General features: G+C 46.1%; 5 non-coding genes across 5 annotated transcripts; all 5 read left to right on the plus strand.

The window, feature by feature from the left end:
- The first annotated feature begins 224 nt into the window (after positions 1–224).
- On the plus strand, positions 225–295 carry TRNAG-CCC (transfer RNA glycine (anticodon CCC)). The gene has a single exon. It is a non-coding gene; the product is annotated as a tRNA-Gly (tRNA).
- Positions 296–7686: 7391 nt separating this feature from the next.
- Positions 7687–7757, plus strand: TRNAG-CCC (transfer RNA glycine (anticodon CCC)). The gene has a single exon. It is a non-coding gene; the product is annotated as a tRNA-Gly (tRNA).
- A 517-nt stretch (positions 7758–8274) lies between these two features.
- TRNAR-CCU (transfer RNA arginine (anticodon CCU)) lies at positions 8275–8345 on the plus strand. The gene has a single exon. It is a non-coding gene; the product is annotated as a tRNA-Arg (tRNA).
- A 518-nt stretch (positions 8346–8863) lies between these two features.
- TRNAG-CCC (transfer RNA glycine (anticodon CCC)) lies at positions 8864–8934 on the plus strand. Its single transcript has one exon. It is a non-coding gene; the product is annotated as a tRNA-Gly (tRNA).
- A 518-nt stretch (positions 8935–9452) lies between these two features.
- Positions 9453–9523, plus strand: TRNAG-CCC (transfer RNA glycine (anticodon CCC)). The gene has a single exon. It is a non-coding gene; the product is annotated as a tRNA-Gly (tRNA).
- Positions 9524–17117: the final 7594 nt, after the last annotated feature.

A 17117-nucleotide genomic window follows, 5' to 3' on the forward strand; every position in this document is an offset into this window, starting at 1 on the left:
TTTGGGAATTCTAGACTGAGGTGCAATTAGCATAATGTTACTTGAAAAGGACGGCTACATTGAAATTTCATGAAGCAAAGAAATCTATGGTTTAATTAGAAAAATCTATGCAGCAGTGCAGTTAGTACAATTTCGCTTGAAAAGGAAAGCCACATTGTGCAGTTTTGGTGAAATATCATCAATTGATTTGCATTCGCGTTGTATGTACTCTATGGCAGTCTAAAGCGCTAGTAGTGTAGGGGTATCATGAAATATTCCCATTCTTGCGACCCGGGTTCGATTCCCGGCTAGCGCAGGAAACAGATTTTATGCTTTCTTTTAAACTAATACAAAATGTATTAGTCTAAGAATTATTTAATATTGGAAAATTAGATTATTCCCAATAGGGGGGGGGGGGACGGGCCACGGTGGCGTGTGCGTGAGGCTACGTGCTGCTCCTCCCCCCTCCATGCCTCCCGGCTGATCCGTGACTCTCCCCGGAGAGCTCTCCCTCACCCGAGTTGGATACTGCCCCAGTCTGCAAGAAGGTGGAAAGAGCTTTGACTGCTGCTACCCCCCTTCCGTACTCTCCTCCTCCCCTTCTACATCCCGTTACCCGTGCCGTGTCTGCTTGAGCGGTGTTAACTCCTGGGAGACTTGGGTGCGGGCGCAGCGCCCGGCGAGGTGGCGTCTGACATCATCAGGTGGCGCCGGCGGCTCCACGAGGCTCGCGGTGGGGCTACTCTGTCCGCCTTGGCTATAGCAGAGGGGCACAGCAGGTCTTGGAGGGTGACCCCACGCACTTGGACGGGTCAGAGCACAAAGTAAGCGGTGGTCATCGTGGTGTGGAGAACTACCCCTGCATCATCACATAGCCGTGAGCAGCCCATCTATGTGCATCAGTCCTGCCGGTTACAGTGTGGGCGAGTAACCCTCAGCTACCAAGCAGCCTAGCCCAGCAATCCGGCCCCTCTCCGGTGCCCAGGACATCTAACTGTGAGTTATAAGGCTATTCAGTATTCCAATTGAAAGCTGCACATTTTGCCTGGGTCACCGAAATATCGTGGGGGAGTGGGAGAGACCCGCCGAATGACTATAAGTTTATTGGACGGAGCACAAGTTTCCATTGATAGGAACGATGCTGGCCGTTGTGTGAGTGGGAGTAGTTGTCTGTGCTCCTTTTGACCAGTACACCACAGACACCAAGATTCTGTGAGGGGGTCGTATCCCTTCTCACGGCTGAGGCAGTTTTTTTCTTTCCACGGTTAATTGGAACTTGAAGTCCCTTAAGGGGACAGCGGACATTATAGAATACGGACACGTCATTGTAGTGGAAAAGCCCGTTTCCACCCTGTTGCAAAGATGGGCAAGACAGGCCAAAACTCTGCCGCTGCACGGTTGGAGAAATTTGCCCGTAATCAATCCCTGCAGAGTAATATATCCCAAGCGTCTACACCCATGTCCTCTCCAGCAAAGGGAGGGCAGGTACAGAGTCCCCCAGAGGTCACCCTACAACAAGTGTTGGCGGCTGTTAGTGGGTGTGAAACAAAGCTTCTTGAACAACTGAGTGTTGTACAGACCGACATTTCTTCCATTAAGCAGGACATTGAAAAAACCTGTACAAGGCTGGTCGAGGTGGAAAGTAGAATATCCGTGCTTGAAGACTGTGTCAACCCTCTTATTAATCAGGTTAAAGCTATATCAGCTGATGTACGGGGGCTTCGAGCCAAACTAACAGATATGGAGGGGAGGCTACGGCGCAATAATGTGCGCTTTCTTGGTTTTGACGAACGGGCTGAAGGCAGGGAAGCTGAGAAATTTTTGGAGGAGTGGCTCGTGCAAATTTTTGGAAGAGAGTCATTTTCACCCCAGTTTTCAATTGAACGGGCACATCGTATTCCCGGGAGAGCGCCCATACCGGGGGCTAGACCAAGGACTCTTATTGCAAAACTGCTCCACTTTAAGGACCGGGATACAGTGCTCAGGCTCTCTAGAGAAAAAGGAGAGTTGTTACATAATGACAAGAGAATAGCAGTCTTCCCTGATCTTCCAGCCGAGGTTCAGCGTGACAGGGCCAAGTTCTACGAAGTTAAATCTCGCTTAAGAGAACTGGGACTAAAATATACCATGCTATACCCCTCGACACTGAGGGTGGTATTTGAAGGGGAAACAAAGTTTTTTTCTGCTTCAGGAGAGGCAGCTGCCTGGCTTGACACTGCCAAACCTGGAAAACGACAAGTCCTGGCCAAATAATAATGTCCCTGATGTTTTGTGTGCATTATAGCATATCGGTTTAGCTATTCTCGGCTGGGGGGGGGGGGGATCTGGGGGTTACGAGTCTCATGTGAATTTCATGGTTCTTCTTTATATTTTTTTTTCACGTCGGGGGGGAAGGAGGGGGGTAAGTGGCTTGTGATTTGAAGTCCCAAAAGGAAAAAAAAAAAAAATGGGGGGTAAAGATGTAGGGTTAGGTATGCCTAGGGTAGGTTATACAGGGTGGGGGGAGGGATGGGGGGGAATGTATTTGTATTACTGTGTACATGTACCCTTTGTTATAGGCCGCATCCAGATTAAGCTTGTTTACTATGCCCGCATTTATATTTGTGTGTATAAAGTGCAATGGGAATTCGAATCCTCAGTTGGAACGTGAGGGGTCTGAACGAGAGAGTTAAGCGGGCCCTAGTTCTTAACCAGTCTAAAAAATATGAGGCGGACATAATTTGCCTTAAAGAAACCCATTTGGTAGGTGATAGTCTGTCTTCTTTGAAACGCCCCTGGCTTGGCTCTCTCTATCACGCCCCGTTCACCTCCACGTCTCGGGGTGTATCTATTTTGATTAGGAAAGGATGTCCTTTTGTTGTTGGTACAGTAAAAATTGATTCTCTGGGGAGGTTTGTGTTTATGGAAGGCCGCATAGACAGGTTTAGGTTGTGTATCCTCTCGGTATACATACCTCCCCCGTTTTCCTATGATGTCATTAAGGAGGCGGCTGAATTCACGGCCGACTTCCCAGAGTCGCATGTCATTTGTCTAGGTGACTTCAATAAAGTTATCAATTCTGGGATGGACAGATGGAAACCCAACTCCAACTTAAAAAAAGAAAATAGTAGATTTAGGGATTTTTTGGGGGATTTGGGTTGGTCGGACCCCTGGCGTATGAAATATCCTACTAGTAGACAATACTCCTGTTATTCTAGCTCGTATAATGTGTGGTCAAGAATCGATTTGATATTGGTGTCTCAGGGTCTGGTAAATAGGGTACAGCACATAGAGTATAAACCCCGCGGGCTATCTGATCATTCCCCTGTGGTGGCCGACTTAGATCTGGAAATTGACACTGGTTTCAATTACTGGAAGCTACGGCCTTTTTGGTTGTCACAACTTGGCGACCAAGAGGGGGTAAATAGTTTGTTAAAGGACTTTTTTGTAGTTAACGATAGTTCTGCAAACCCGATCCAGGTGTGGGAAGCATTCAAGGCATATACTAGGGGTCTGTTGATAAGTAAAATTGCATATCTCAAAAAATCCCATCGCGCTAGATCTTTAGATTTAGAAAGGGCCGTCTCTGAAAAGGAGGCCACATACATAGCATCAGGGACGGATTTGGATGGGCAGGTGTGGCAGGCGGCTCAGCGTGAGTTGGTAGATTATCAATTCGAGGTTGAATCCCGCAGAGTTGCTTTGGGTGACCACCGTAGGGCTGCAAACCTAGATCGACCTGGTAAGTGGTTGGCACTCCTAGCCAAGCAAGAGGCCCCCGCTAGAACTATTGCTAATATTGATTTACCAACGGGGGAACGGGTGATCGACACTCCAGCTATTGCGGCAGCTTTTCATTCTTTTTATACCAATATCTACCGGTCACAGCTAGATAATAATGCTAATCAAATAGAAAAATTTCTATCCTCCTTAGATCTGCCAAAATTACCCAACGAAGGGAGAGATTGGTTAGATTCCCCAATTAGTTTGGAAGAAGTCACTACAGCGATTAAAAATCTTCCTAAGAATAAAGCTCCAGGTTTAGATGGACTACCGGCCGAGTTCTATCAGAGGCACTCGGAGATTCTGGCACCCGCCTTAATGGCGCTTTTTCATTCGATCTTAGAACAGGGGTGTTTCCCACCCACTATGTCAGCAGCTGTGATCTCGATGATCCCGAAGGCCGGTAAGGATCAATGTAAGGTAGAATCCTACCGCCCAATTTCGATCATGAATATTGACGCGAAAATTTTCGCAAAAATTTTGGCCACTCGAATGGGTAGGATTGTGGACTATATAGTGCACCCGGATCAAACCGGTTTTAGAGCTGGTAAATCAACGGCGGTCAACCTAAGACGTCTATATTCATATGTTCAGAGCGTTGACGTAGGTTGTCAGCCGGCTGCAGTGGCCTCTTTTGACGCTCAGAAAGCATTTGATGTCATTGAGTGGGAATATCTATGGGCCACTCTGAAAGCATTTGGCTTCGGAGATGGATTTATTAACTGTATCAAGCTGATGTATCAAAGACCGGTGGCCAGGGTCTCCGTTAATGGCTACGTTACATCCCCTTTTGATCTTGCCAGGGGTACTCGCCAGGGTTGTCCACTGTCCCCGCTATTGTTCGCGGTGGCAGTGGAACCCCTGGCGTGTGCCTTGAGAGAACGCCTGGTCGCTGGCATTCGAACATTGAAGGGTGAAAGTAATCTGGTTTCGCTATATGCGGATGACCTATTGGTGGGTGTGGCAGACCCAGAAAGGGACTTGCCGAGAATCTTTGCGTGCCTGGAGGAGTTCGGTCGGTGTTCTGGTATTAATATGAGTTGGGAAAAATCTAATCTTATGCCAATCGGAAGAGTCACACATAATATACGAGTAACCACCCCGATAAACAGGGTTACAAGGTTTAAATATCTTGGAGTATATGTGTCTGCGAGCTCTGAACAATACATTCAGGATAACTTGATCCCCTTAATAGGAGAAATTCGAAATAAATGCAGAAGGTGGGTTAAACTACCTATTAATCAGATCGGCAGGGTCAACCTGTTTAAAATGGCGATCCTTCCAAAACTACTGTATGTGTTCCATCACTCACCCGTGTACATAAGTAAAAAATTCTTCAAAGAACTGGACGCTATCCTGTCCTCATTTATATGGCAGAATAAAAGAGCAAGGATAAAACTTGCCACCCTCTGTAGGGATAAAACCAACGGAGGGTTGGCACTGCCAAATATGAAACTGTATTACCTAGCTTCGCAGTTAACACACATATACTCTTGGATACAAGAAGGAGAAGCAACAGTTGAGGATAGGAACTTGGCAGCGCAATATGATAAGCAATGCTCCATGCTGCAGGTTATTCTATCGGGAGCTTTACGGCGGGGAGCGCCCCCTATAATTAGGCAATCCATATTGGTGTGGAAGGAGGTCCACAAAATTTTGCAGTATCATGGAATAGACCCGGACACCTCTATTTTTTCAGTTGAAACCACTGAAGCAATTAAGGCCATGCAAGGACGTGTGATATGGGAGAGATTTGGGATTCGGACTCTGGGCCAGTTATTTAAGGGTGACCAACTTAAATCATTTGAGGAGCTTCAGGTTGAGTTCCAGCTTAAAAGTAACATGTTTTTTAGATATCAGCAGATCATGAGTGCACTGATTGATGGGAGCAGGGACTCCCGGTTTCAATTGGTTGACTCCCCATGCAAGCTTATGCTCAGACAGATCGGCCCATTAAAAAGACTATCCAAAATACATAGATTTTTATTAGTGCATTGGCAGCAGGAAGCTCTTCTACCCTTAAAAGCTAAATGGGTAAAAGATATTCCGGAGCTTACACAGGTCCCATGGAACGAGGTGTTGGCGGCACCGAGTAGTGCTACTACCTCGCCGCGTATCCAGCAGGTGCAGTTTAATGTTCTGCATAGGATTTATGTTACTCCGGAGAAGTTGAAGAAGATAACTAGCACACAGTCTGACGGGTGCCCGAAATGTAGAACCCAAATCGGGTCGTTTTGGCACTTGTTATGGGAGTGCGATGTGCTTCAGCAATTCTGGAATGATGTTAAGAATGTGATGGCGAGTTTGGGATTTGTGCGGAGCGAGCTTACTCCAGTCTCTTTGTTAATGGGCGTTTGGGATGTGGGGTCTTCTTCCGAACTCAGAGTGCTAGGGGGTAACCTAAGTGCTATAGCTAAAATGATTATAGCCAGATCCTGGATGAGCTCCAAAGCCCCGTCCAACAGGGAGTGGGTTGGCTTAGTAAATAGAGTATGTAAGCAAGATAGAATTGTATATGCCTCAAGAGGGGTCAATAGAAAATATCGTAGAATCTGGGCCGCATGGATATCATCTTGTCATTATTCATAGTTATTCTGTTTTATTTTGGGGACAGGAGTAGTGTAAAGTAGTCTGGAATAGGAAAAGTACTAGATATTGGTCGTAATTTTCTTTTCTTTAGGGGTATTTTTTTTTTTTCTTTTTTTTTTTTTTCTCTCTCTTCTTCTCTTTATAAACTGTTTTTTATTACGTGTGCTTATAAGGTAAATCTTCACATAGTTATTTCAATCACTAGATTTAGGTAAATATTATTACAAGATTTGTGTTATGCTTAATTAATTTAGCACTGTCACTCTATATATTAGTCTCCAACTACTCGGAAAGTTCATAGAAGTAATTCTCTGGCGAGAACCTTAATTGAAGACTTAGAGGTTTAGGGTTATAGTCACTCAATCACTAGATTTTGGTTAAATAAGACAACGAAGAATTGTATCACGCTCAACTTGTCAGCATCACAGTACATACATAAGTGCTTAGAAAGAAAAGAGAATTTTAACTCAAGACTCAGAGGTGAAGGGTTAAGGGAATTATAATATTTATTGGTTCTACGTATAAGCTAGTTTTTGATATTCTCACTTTGGATCCTTGTACGCCAATTTTACCCATGTAATCCTTTTTTTTTTTTTTTTCTCTCCCGTTCGTTGTTGTTATTAATTATGTAAGGTACTCACATAAGATACTCCCTTGAAGACAGGATGATGAATTTAATATGCCTTCTCTCTCGTACGGATTGTCTGGCATTATTCCCTTCTTAAACCCATTGGGTTGTTTTTGCATAGATGCAGGGAACTTGGATGCGGCCTAGTATTTTTTTTTTTTTTTTTTACAACGTGAATTTGTTGTGTGTTTTGTTGTGTATTGTAGATGTATGTGTTTTTTCTATGTATGAAATTTAATAAAGACTGAATTAAAAAAAAAAAGAATTATTTAATATTGAATGTATCTTACATTACCTGCAGAAATTTTTACACACAGAATTTTTTGACAACTGTGGCAGTAACATTTGTTGTTAAAAGACAATAAAAATAAGCTATTCATACAATCTTTTAATATGAGTAAAATTACATTTCTTAATTAGTTTCAAGAGCATTGCAAAGTTAATAACATGACATTTCTTGACAGTTGTATATGTATCAGTTGAACAAAACAATATATTTCATAATTTGGGAATTCTAGACTGAGGTGCAATTAGCATAATGTTACTTGAAAAGGACGGCTACATTGAAATTTCATGAAGCAAAGAAATCTATGGTTTAATTAGAAAAATCTATGCAGCAGTGCAGTTAGTACAATTTCGCTTGAAAAGGAAAGCCACATTGTGCAGTTTTGGTGAAATATCATCAATTAATTTGCCTTCGCGTTGTATGTACTCTATGGCAGTCTAAAGCGCTAGTAGTGTAGGGGTATCATGCAAGACTCCCATTCTTGTGACCCGGGTTCGAGTCCCGGCCAGCGCAGGAAACAGATTTTATGCTTTCTTCTAAACTAATACAAAATGTATTAGTCTAAGAATTATTTAATATTGAATGTATCTTACATGACCTGCAGAAATTTTTACACACAGAATTTTTTGACAACTGTGGCAGTAACATTTGTTGTAAAAGACAATAAAAATAAGCTATTCATACAATCTTCTAATATGAGTAAAATTACATTTCTTAATTAGTTTCAAGAGCATTGCAAAGTTAATAACATGACATTTCTTGACATTTGCATATGTATCAGTTGAACAAAACAATTTATTTCATAATTTGGAAATTCTAGACTGAGGTGCAATTAGCATAATGTTACTTGAAAAGGACGGCTACATTGAAATTTCATGAAGCAAAGAAATCTATGGTTTAATTAGAAAAATCTATGCAGCAGTGCAGTTAGTACAATTTCGCTTGAAAAGGAAAGCCACATTGTGCAGTTTTGGTGAAATATCATCAATTGATTTGCATTCGCGTTGTATGTACTCTATGGCAGTCTAAAGCGCTAGTAGTGTAGGGGTATCATGCAAGATTCCTATTCTTGCGACCCGGGATCGAGTCCCGGCTAGCGCAGGAAACTGATTTTATGCTTTCTATTAAACTAATACAAAATGTATTAGTCTAAGAATTATTTAATATTGAATGTATCTTACATGACCTGCAGAAATTTTTACACACAGAATTTTTTGACAACTGTGGCAGTAACATTTGTTGTTAAAAGACAATAAAAATAAGCTAATTATACAATCTTCTAATATGAGTAAAATTACATTTCTTAATTAGTTTCAAGAGCATTGTAAAGTTAATAACATGACATTTCTTGACATTTGTATATGTATCAGTTGAACAAAACAATTTATTTCATAATTTGGAAATTCTAGACTGAGGTGCAATTAGCATAATGTTACTTGAAAAGGACGGCTACATTGAAATTTCATGAAGCAAAGAAATCTATGGTTTAATTAGAAAAATCTATGCAGCAGTGCAGTTAGTACAATTTCGCTTGAAAAGGAAAGCCACATTGTGCAGTTTTGGTGAAATATCATCAATTGATTTGCGTTCGCGTTGTATGTACTCTATGGCAGTCTAAAGCGCTAGTAGTGTAGGGGTATCATGCAAGATTCCCATTCTTGCGACCCGGGTTTGAGTCCTGGCTAGCGCAGGAAACTGATTTTATGCTTTCTTTTAAACTAATACAAAATGTATTAGTCTAAGAATTATTTAATATTGAATGTATCTTACATGACCTGCAGAAATTTTTACACACAGAATTTTTTGACAACTGTGGCAGTAACATTTGTTGTTAAAAGACAATAAAATTAAGCTATTCATACAATCTTCTAATATGAGTAAAATTACATTTCTTAATTAGTTTCAAGAGCATTGTAAAGTTAATAACATGACATTTCTTGACATTTGTATATGTATCAGTTGAACAAAACAATTTATTTCATAATTTGGAAATTCTAGACTGAGGTGCAATTAGCATAATGTTACTTGAAAAGGACGGCTACATTGAAATTTCATGAAGCAAAGAAATCTATGGTTTAATTAGAAAAATGTATGCAGCAGTGCAGTTAGTACAATTTCGCTTGAAAAGGAAAGCCACATTGTGCAGTTTTGGTGAAATATCATCAATTGATTTGCGTTCGCGTTGTATGTACTTTATGGCAGTCTAAAGCGCTAGTAGTGTAGGGGTATCATGCAAGATTCCCATTCTTGCGACCCGGGTTCGAGTCCCGGCTAGCGCAGGAAACCGATTTTATGCTTTCTTTTAAACTAATACAAAATGTATTAGTCTAAGAATTATTTAATATTGAATGTATCTTACATGACCTGCAGAAATTTTTACACACAGAATTTTTTGACAACTGTGGCAGTAACATTTGTTGTTAACCCCTTCCCGACATTTGACGTACATTTACGTCATGGTCGGGAAGTACTTCCCGACACATGGCATAAATGTACGTCATGGTTTGTAACTGTCACTGCGTCTATAGACGCAGTGACAGTTAGGTGATGTCTGCTGTCCCTGACAGCAGACATCCCCCCTCGCCGCCCGGGGGGGGCAGGGGTGCCCCCCCCGGTCGGCGATCGCTGTGATTGGCTGTTCAAATCTGAACAGCCATTCACAGCGTTTCCTGTGTTACCGGCGGCTAAGCCGCTCGGTAACACAGAAAACGGTGGTGATCGGTGCAGCACCGATCACCACCGAGCGGCAGCACCCCCCTCCCACCCGCCGGGCACTCACCCGGCAGCAGCAGCAGCTCCCCCGGCTCCACCGCTACGTCCGGAGCGTCCGGAGCGCACGCTGCGCTCCCCTCCTCCCCCCTCCCCCCCGCAGCAGCAGCAGCAGCAGCATCATGCTGCTGCTGGAAAAGTATAAAATAAAATGAAAAATGTGCAAATGTGTATATATATATATATATATATATATATATATATACACACACATATATATATATATATATATATATATATATATGTGTGTGTGTATATATATGTATATATATGTATATATATATATATATATATACACACATATATATATATATATATGTGTGTGTGTGTGTGTGTGTGTGTGTGCGTATACCGCACCGATCACCAACGATCGCCAGCCCCCCCCCCCCTCCCACCCGGCAGCCCCCCTCCCTCCCACCCACCCGGCTGCCGCAGCGCCAGCACCCCTCCCACCCCCCCGCCAGCCGCAGCGCCAGCCCCCCTCCCAAAGCTGGTGACCAAAATGGGGTCACTTGTGGGGGGGTTCCACTGTATTGGTGCTTCGGGGGTCTTGCTAATGCGACATAGCACCCGCCATTCATTCCACCACCAAAAATCACTCCTTCCCTTCTGAGTCCTGCCATGCACCCAACTGGTATTTTTTGGTCACATGTGAGGCATTGCCGTACCCGGGAGAAATTGGGGCACAGATTTTGGGGTGCTTTGTCTCCTTCATTCCTTGTGAAAATTAAAAATTTTGAGCCAGAACTGCATTTTTGTGTAAAAAAATATTTTTTCTTACACAAAAATGCAGATCTGGCTCAAAATTTTTCATTTTCACAAGGAATGAAGGAGACAAAGCACCCCAAAATCTGTGCCCCAATTTCTCCCGGGTACGGCAATGCCTCACATGTGACCAAAAAATACCAGTTGGGTGCATGGCAGGACTCAGAAGGGAAGGAGTGATTTTTGGATTTTGCAGCACAGATTCTGGTTGAATGACCCCCGAAACACCCATACAGTGGAACCCCCCCACAAGTGACCCTATTTTGCAAACTACACCCCTCAGGGAATTCATCTAGGGGTATAGAGTACATTTCAAACCCCCCGGGGTTTCACCAATTTTGATACAACTGAGCTGTGAAAATGAAAAATTATTTTTTTTCATTTTCACTGCCCAGTTGTACCACAATTGGTGAAACCCCTGGGGGTTTGAAATGTACACTATACCCCTAGATGAATTCCCTGAGGGGTGTAGTTTGCAAAATGGGGTCACTTGTGGGGGGGTTCCTAACTTTTAGCATCTTATGGTGCCTAGAAACCTACATGGTGCCTAAAAAATAATCTCATAAAAAGGAGGCTCCAAAATCAAGTAGGTGCTCCTTCTATTATGAAGCCGGTGGTTTGGTCACCGTGCACACTAGGGCCACATATTGTCAGGAACCAGTCTGTTTTGTTTTCTGTCAGTTTCTGTTTGGCATTTTGACTCACTGGTGACCTCCAGTGGCAGGTCTGTTGCCATTACAGCTTTGTGTTCTGGGAGCTTAGTTTATTCACTAGGCTGTGAGATATTAAGCTAATTAAGCACTAGCCTGGGAGCTCCCTGAATCTTCAGGTGTAATTAATCACCTGAGCCCTTTATAGGGCAGGCTCACCTGCAGTATTCTGCCAGTGATAGCTTCCTGTTTACCCATGTTTAGTTCCTGTGGAGAGAACTCTGTCAGCTCTCAGCTTCGCTACCTGGTTCCCTGTTACATCTGCTGTTTGGATCTTAGGATTTATCCTCTGCAGCTCATTGCTCACTGAAGCATCGGCCTGTATTACCCGGTCCCTGGAGCATTGTTGCTCCAGTCTTTGAAGTGTCCTGGTGTATACTCCTGCTCTCTTGTCTCCCAGCCTGCTTGGATCATCATCCTGTCCTGGGCCAGAGCCTGCACCTGTCCACGTTACCTCTCTGCCTGTGGGTCACGTAAGTGCTCCGTTGGAGCCTGCTGGTTATTCCTTATACCATCTTTGGCCCGCCGTGGCCTTACCCTCCCCGGGAGGTTATCCTATTGTTTCCTCTGCGTTCCTCCCTCCAGTTCTCTGTCTCCCCAGTGTCGTCAGGCAGGGGTTCCCCTCTTTTCCACCTTTCCCTGGTTTTGGGGAGTAGTTGTCGTATTCTGTGTTCCCCGTGTATTTGGCGTTTGCGACTGGGTCGCTCTGTCCCGTCCTTGGCCCGGTGCCGGTCAGTTAGGGGTTTTTTCCAGCTAGGCCCGCTAGTCAGTGTTTCCTCTTGTGTCGCCCCCTGGTGGTCGTTTTCCCCTTGTCATTTCCTAACACCTGGCTGCATCGGGGTCTGAGCCGGCTTAACCAGCTCATTCGAACGCGGCGGCTACAGGCGAAGCCTAGCTCTCTGCAGGGGTTTACCACCTACCCGGGGGACTCAATAGAGTCAGAGTAGGTTTCGCTGTGGCCGTCCTAAACAGCGGTCCCAGCTGCTGGGCTCACGCCTATCTGTCCGTCTTCCGCAGTCTGGGAGGTCACGTGGTGCCTCGCCAGGCAACGTGACACCCACCTCAGTCCACTGCGTCACGGGGTGCTTCGCCAGGCACCGTAACATTATCACTGGCCATACCGATATATGCATGTGTTCACAGTAGTCATAGGTATACATGCATATATAAAATTTTGTTTCAAGGTGATTTGGGGGTTTTTTGACTGGTAGCGGGACTTATAGATTTGTCCATATTAAGATTTTTTTTTTTCTTCCCGCATTTTGCCCGTTACAGGGTTTTGCTTTATTCCGCTTGCCCAGTTGGTCTGGTCTGTTTGTTTCATTGCTGTACTTAATCATGCAGGCCTTGCAAGCCTCCTTGATGGCCTTAAATACGGCCTTTACAGAATTAAAACCTGAGCGGGTTAAGGGTCTGCAGCAGTCATTTCTGCAATTGCAAGATCTGTTAACCCAAATTTTCCTGGATCTGTCTGAGGTTTTTGGGGCTCAACCAGCTCCTAGGGAGACCCTGGCTAAGGGGGTAGTCAGTCAAACTTCAGATCAGGAGATTCAGAAGGGACATAGAAGTTTTTTACGGCCAAGGCTCACACCAGAAGAGCGGCGACGGCGTAAAGACTTTAACCTATGTCTGTATTGTGGGGAATCAGGCCACTTTCTCCAGTATTGCGAATTGCGCAGACCTGGTGGTGGTACTGGTAAGGGTTTTCCTCAATCCAAGTGGTATCAGGAGATTACAACTATGCCTATCTCCTCTAAGCAGGAGGAGCCTGACCACACACCCCACATACGTAACGCTCCGACTTACAACTGGGGTCCTAAGACTAGAGCGCCCCATGTTGAGGTATGGAACCAGACGGGAATGTGGAATTCATCCACAAAGATTCCAGACAGAAAGACGTTGGATACTAATCTTCCAGTCAGGGAGATCAACGTTCTTTCAATGTTGGAGTTGCTAAGTCCTGTAGAGGAGTCTCAGGTTTTTCCCTCAAAAGGGGCTTCAAGTGGCATAATCCCAGAGGGGGTCCTTGAAACAGTCGCCCCTAAGAGGGTCTTGGGGAACTTAACCCCACATGGAGTTATGGAGGTCATTGCTCCTGATGAGGCCTTGGGAGGCATAACTCCGAAAAAAGAATCCCTGACATCAGTCTCAGCCGGGATTTCTAGTGACATCTTCCACGATCTTGGGGTTCTCGGTGTTGCCTCTGAGGTTGTGGATCCAGGAGTCCCGGTCTCCTTAGGCGAGTCCGATGCCGGGGGCTCATCTAGTGGCAAGGGCGCTTGGGGCTCATTGAACGTTTGTGGTGCTCGAGGTCAGTCGAGCCAATTTGATGCCCAAGGCCCGCCGGGCGTGTCTGATGATACTCCTAACACTCCATACTTCGATGGAGATTTGGCCCAGCTCCGACCAATTGCTCAGCAATTCCTTGCTGGAATGGACTTCTCACATAATGTGAAGATAACTCCTGCTTCTGCTGTCCGTTATCTCTTATCATGCTTTAGAGGAGGAGCTTTGGAGTGGGTTAAACCTCTCATAGAGGCTGACGATCCCATCCTAAGGGATCTTCCGGGTTTCCTAAAAACCGTGCGGAAAGTGTTCAGCCCAAAGGCCGTAGCCCCGAGTGGGGGCCCAAAGGCCGTAGCCCCGAGTGGGGGCCCAAAGGCCGTAGCCCCGAGTGGGGGCCCAAAGGCCGTAGCCCCGAGTGGGGGCCCAAAGGCCGTAGCCCCGAGTGGGGGCCCAAAGGCCGTAGCCCCGAGTGGGGGCCCAAAGGCCGTAGCCCCGAGTGGGGGCCCAAAGGCCGGTTTCGCCCCAGAAGGTGGGCAAGTCTGTTTCGCCCCAGAAGGTGGGCAAGTCTGTTTCGCCCCAGAAGGTGGGCAAGTCTGTTTCGCCCCAGAAGGTGGGCAAGTCTGTTTCGCCCCAGAAGGTGGGCAAGTCTGTTTCGCCCCAGAAGGTGGGCAAGTCTGTTTCGCCCCAGAAGGTGGGCAAGTCTGTTTCGCCCCAGAAGGTGGGCAAGTCTGTTTCGCCCCAGAAGGTGGGCAAGTCTGTTTCGCCCCAGAAGGTGGGCAAGTCTGTTTCGCCCCAGAAGGTGGGCAAGTCTGTTTCGCCCCAGAAGGTGGGCAAGTCTGTTTCGCCCCAGAAGGTGGGCAAGTCTGTTTCGCCCCAGAAGGTGGGCAAGTCTGTTCGGTCCCTGAGGGGGACTCTGCCAGTCCGGTCCCTGAGGGGGACTCTGCCAGTCCGGTCCCTGAGGGGGACTCTGCCAGTCCGGTCCCTGAGGGGGACTCTGCCAGTCCGGTCCCTGAGGGGGACTCTGCCAGTCCGGTCCCTGAGGGGGACTCTGTCTGTCCGGTCCCGGAAGGGGGCTCAGTCCATTTTGCCCCAAGAGGTACCTTTGAGGCTGAATCCCTGGAAAGGGCGGCCATCTCCTTGGCTGAGGTCCCAAAGACCACAGCCTCAGCAAAGGACTTGAGAGCCATAAACCCAGTTGGGGTCTCGGTCAGGCCAGCTTCCAGGGAGACTTCTGAAGTTTTAACTTCTAGTGGGGTCGTTCACACAGAGAATTCCAGTTCTGAGGTCCCAGAGGTGGATGGCCCTACGTCCATCGTATTTGATGGAGATCTTGCCCATTTTATTGCCCTGGTTGGACACTATGTTTCCTTGTTTGAATCAGAACCATCTTCAGGGGTCACTTGGGCTAACATTGTGGACCTCATCATTTCTGCCTTTAGGGGTAGACCTCAGACATGGGCCTACGAGCGGATCAATTCTGGTGACCCTTGTATCCGAGACCTATCTTCTTTCTGTGATGCAGTTATTAAGAAGTTCAGTCCCAAAAAGAAGGATGGGGTTCCACCAGCTCCTGGAAATGTGGTGCCCAGCATAAGCCAGGGGCTTAAGGACCTGGCTTCTGGAGACTCACAGTCTCTGTTTGTTCGTTCTTCTGCCTCATCGCTTGGTCCGGAATCCAGGAGTTTAGCTATTGGTTTTGTCTCACTGACTCCTGACAAAATATTTTTGGACACATCTGGTACCTGTAATTCTGGGTCTAGGGAATCCAATAAGAGTTCTGCCTATGGCCAATTAAGACATTCTTCCCTTTCTGAGATTCCTTCCGTTAAAAAGACTCTCATGATCTCCTCAGATCGAGACTTCAACTCTGTTACTGATTTGGTAACCCATAGCTGTGATTTGATAGAAGGTACCATCAGATCTGATAATGTGTGGGGCCTTAAACTGCTGATTCCATCAAAATCTAGGAAAAAGAAAAAGAAGAAGCATTAATCTTTTTCCGCTTTCCTGGATCATCTTGTTTGTCTTTTTGGTTGTGTCCTGTGGTCACCCTCTAGGGGGGGCACTGAGACAAGCCGTGGTTTTAACTTGTGTTAACCTTTTTGTTGCCTTTGCCCTGTTATCCAGAATCCAGATACATTTAATTTTTGGAGGTCTGGATTTTGGGGTCTGTCGACCCCTCCTCAAGGGGGGGGTACTGTCAGGAACCAGTCTGTTTTGTTTTCTGTCAGTTTCTGTTTGGCATTTTGACTCACTGGTGACCTCCAGTGGCAGGTCTGTTGCCATTACAGCTTTGTGTTCTGGGAGCTTAGTTTATTCACTAGGCTGTGAGATATTAAGCTAATTAAGCACTAGCCTGGGAGCTCCCTGAATCTTCAGGTGTAATTAATCACCTGAGCCCTTTATAGGGCAGGCTCACCTGCAGTATTCTGCCAGTGATAGCTTCCTGTTTACCCATGTTTAGTTCCTGTGGAGAGAACTCTGTCAGCTCTCAGCTTCGCTACCTGGTTCCCTGTTACATCTGCTGTTTGGATCTTAGGATTTATCCTCTGCAGCTCATTGCTCACTGAAGCATCGGCCTGTATTACCCGGTCCCTGGAGCATTGTTGCTCCAGTCTTTGAAGTGTCCTGGTGTATACTCCTGCTCTCTTGTCTCCCAGCCTGCTTGGATCATCATCCTGTCCTGGGCCAGAGCCTGCACCTGTCCACGTTACCTCTCTGCCTGTGGGTCACGTAAGTGCTCCGTTGGAGCCTGCTGGTTATTCCTTATACCATCTTTGGCCCGCCGTGGCCTTACCCTCCCCGGGAGGTTATCCTATTGTTTCCTCTGCGTTCCTCCCTCCAGTTCTTTGTCTCCCCAGTGTCGTCAGGCAGGGGTTCCCCTCTTTTCCACCTTTCCCTGGTTTTGGGGAGTAGTTGTCGTATTCTGTGTTCCCCGTGTATTTGGCGTTTGCGACTGGGTCGCTCTGTCCCGTCCTTGGCCCGGTGCCGGTCAGTTAGGGGTTTTTTCCAGCTAGGCCCGCTAGTCAGTGTTTCCTCTTGTGTCGCCCCCTGGTGGTCGTTTTCCCCTTGTCATTTCCTAACACCTGGCTGCATCGGGGTCTGAGCCGGCTTAACCAGCTCATTCGAACGCGGCGGCTACAGGCGAAGCCTAGCTCTCTGCAGGGGTTTACCACCTACCCGGGGGACTCAATAGAGTCAGAGTAGGTTTCGCTGTGGCCGTCCTAAACAGCGGTCCCAGCTGCTGGGCTCACGCCTATCTGTCCGTCTTCCGCAGTCTGGGAGGTCACGTGGTGCCTCGCCAGGCAACGTGACACCCACCTCAGTCCACTGCGTCACGGGG

This window comes from Crinia signifera, chromosome 6 (assembly GCF_055691185.1).
Source record: "Crinia signifera chromosome 6, ASM5569118v1, whole genome shotgun sequence".
NCBI classification, from domain to species: Eukaryota; Metazoa; Chordata; class Amphibia; order Anura; family Myobatrachidae; genus Crinia; species Crinia signifera.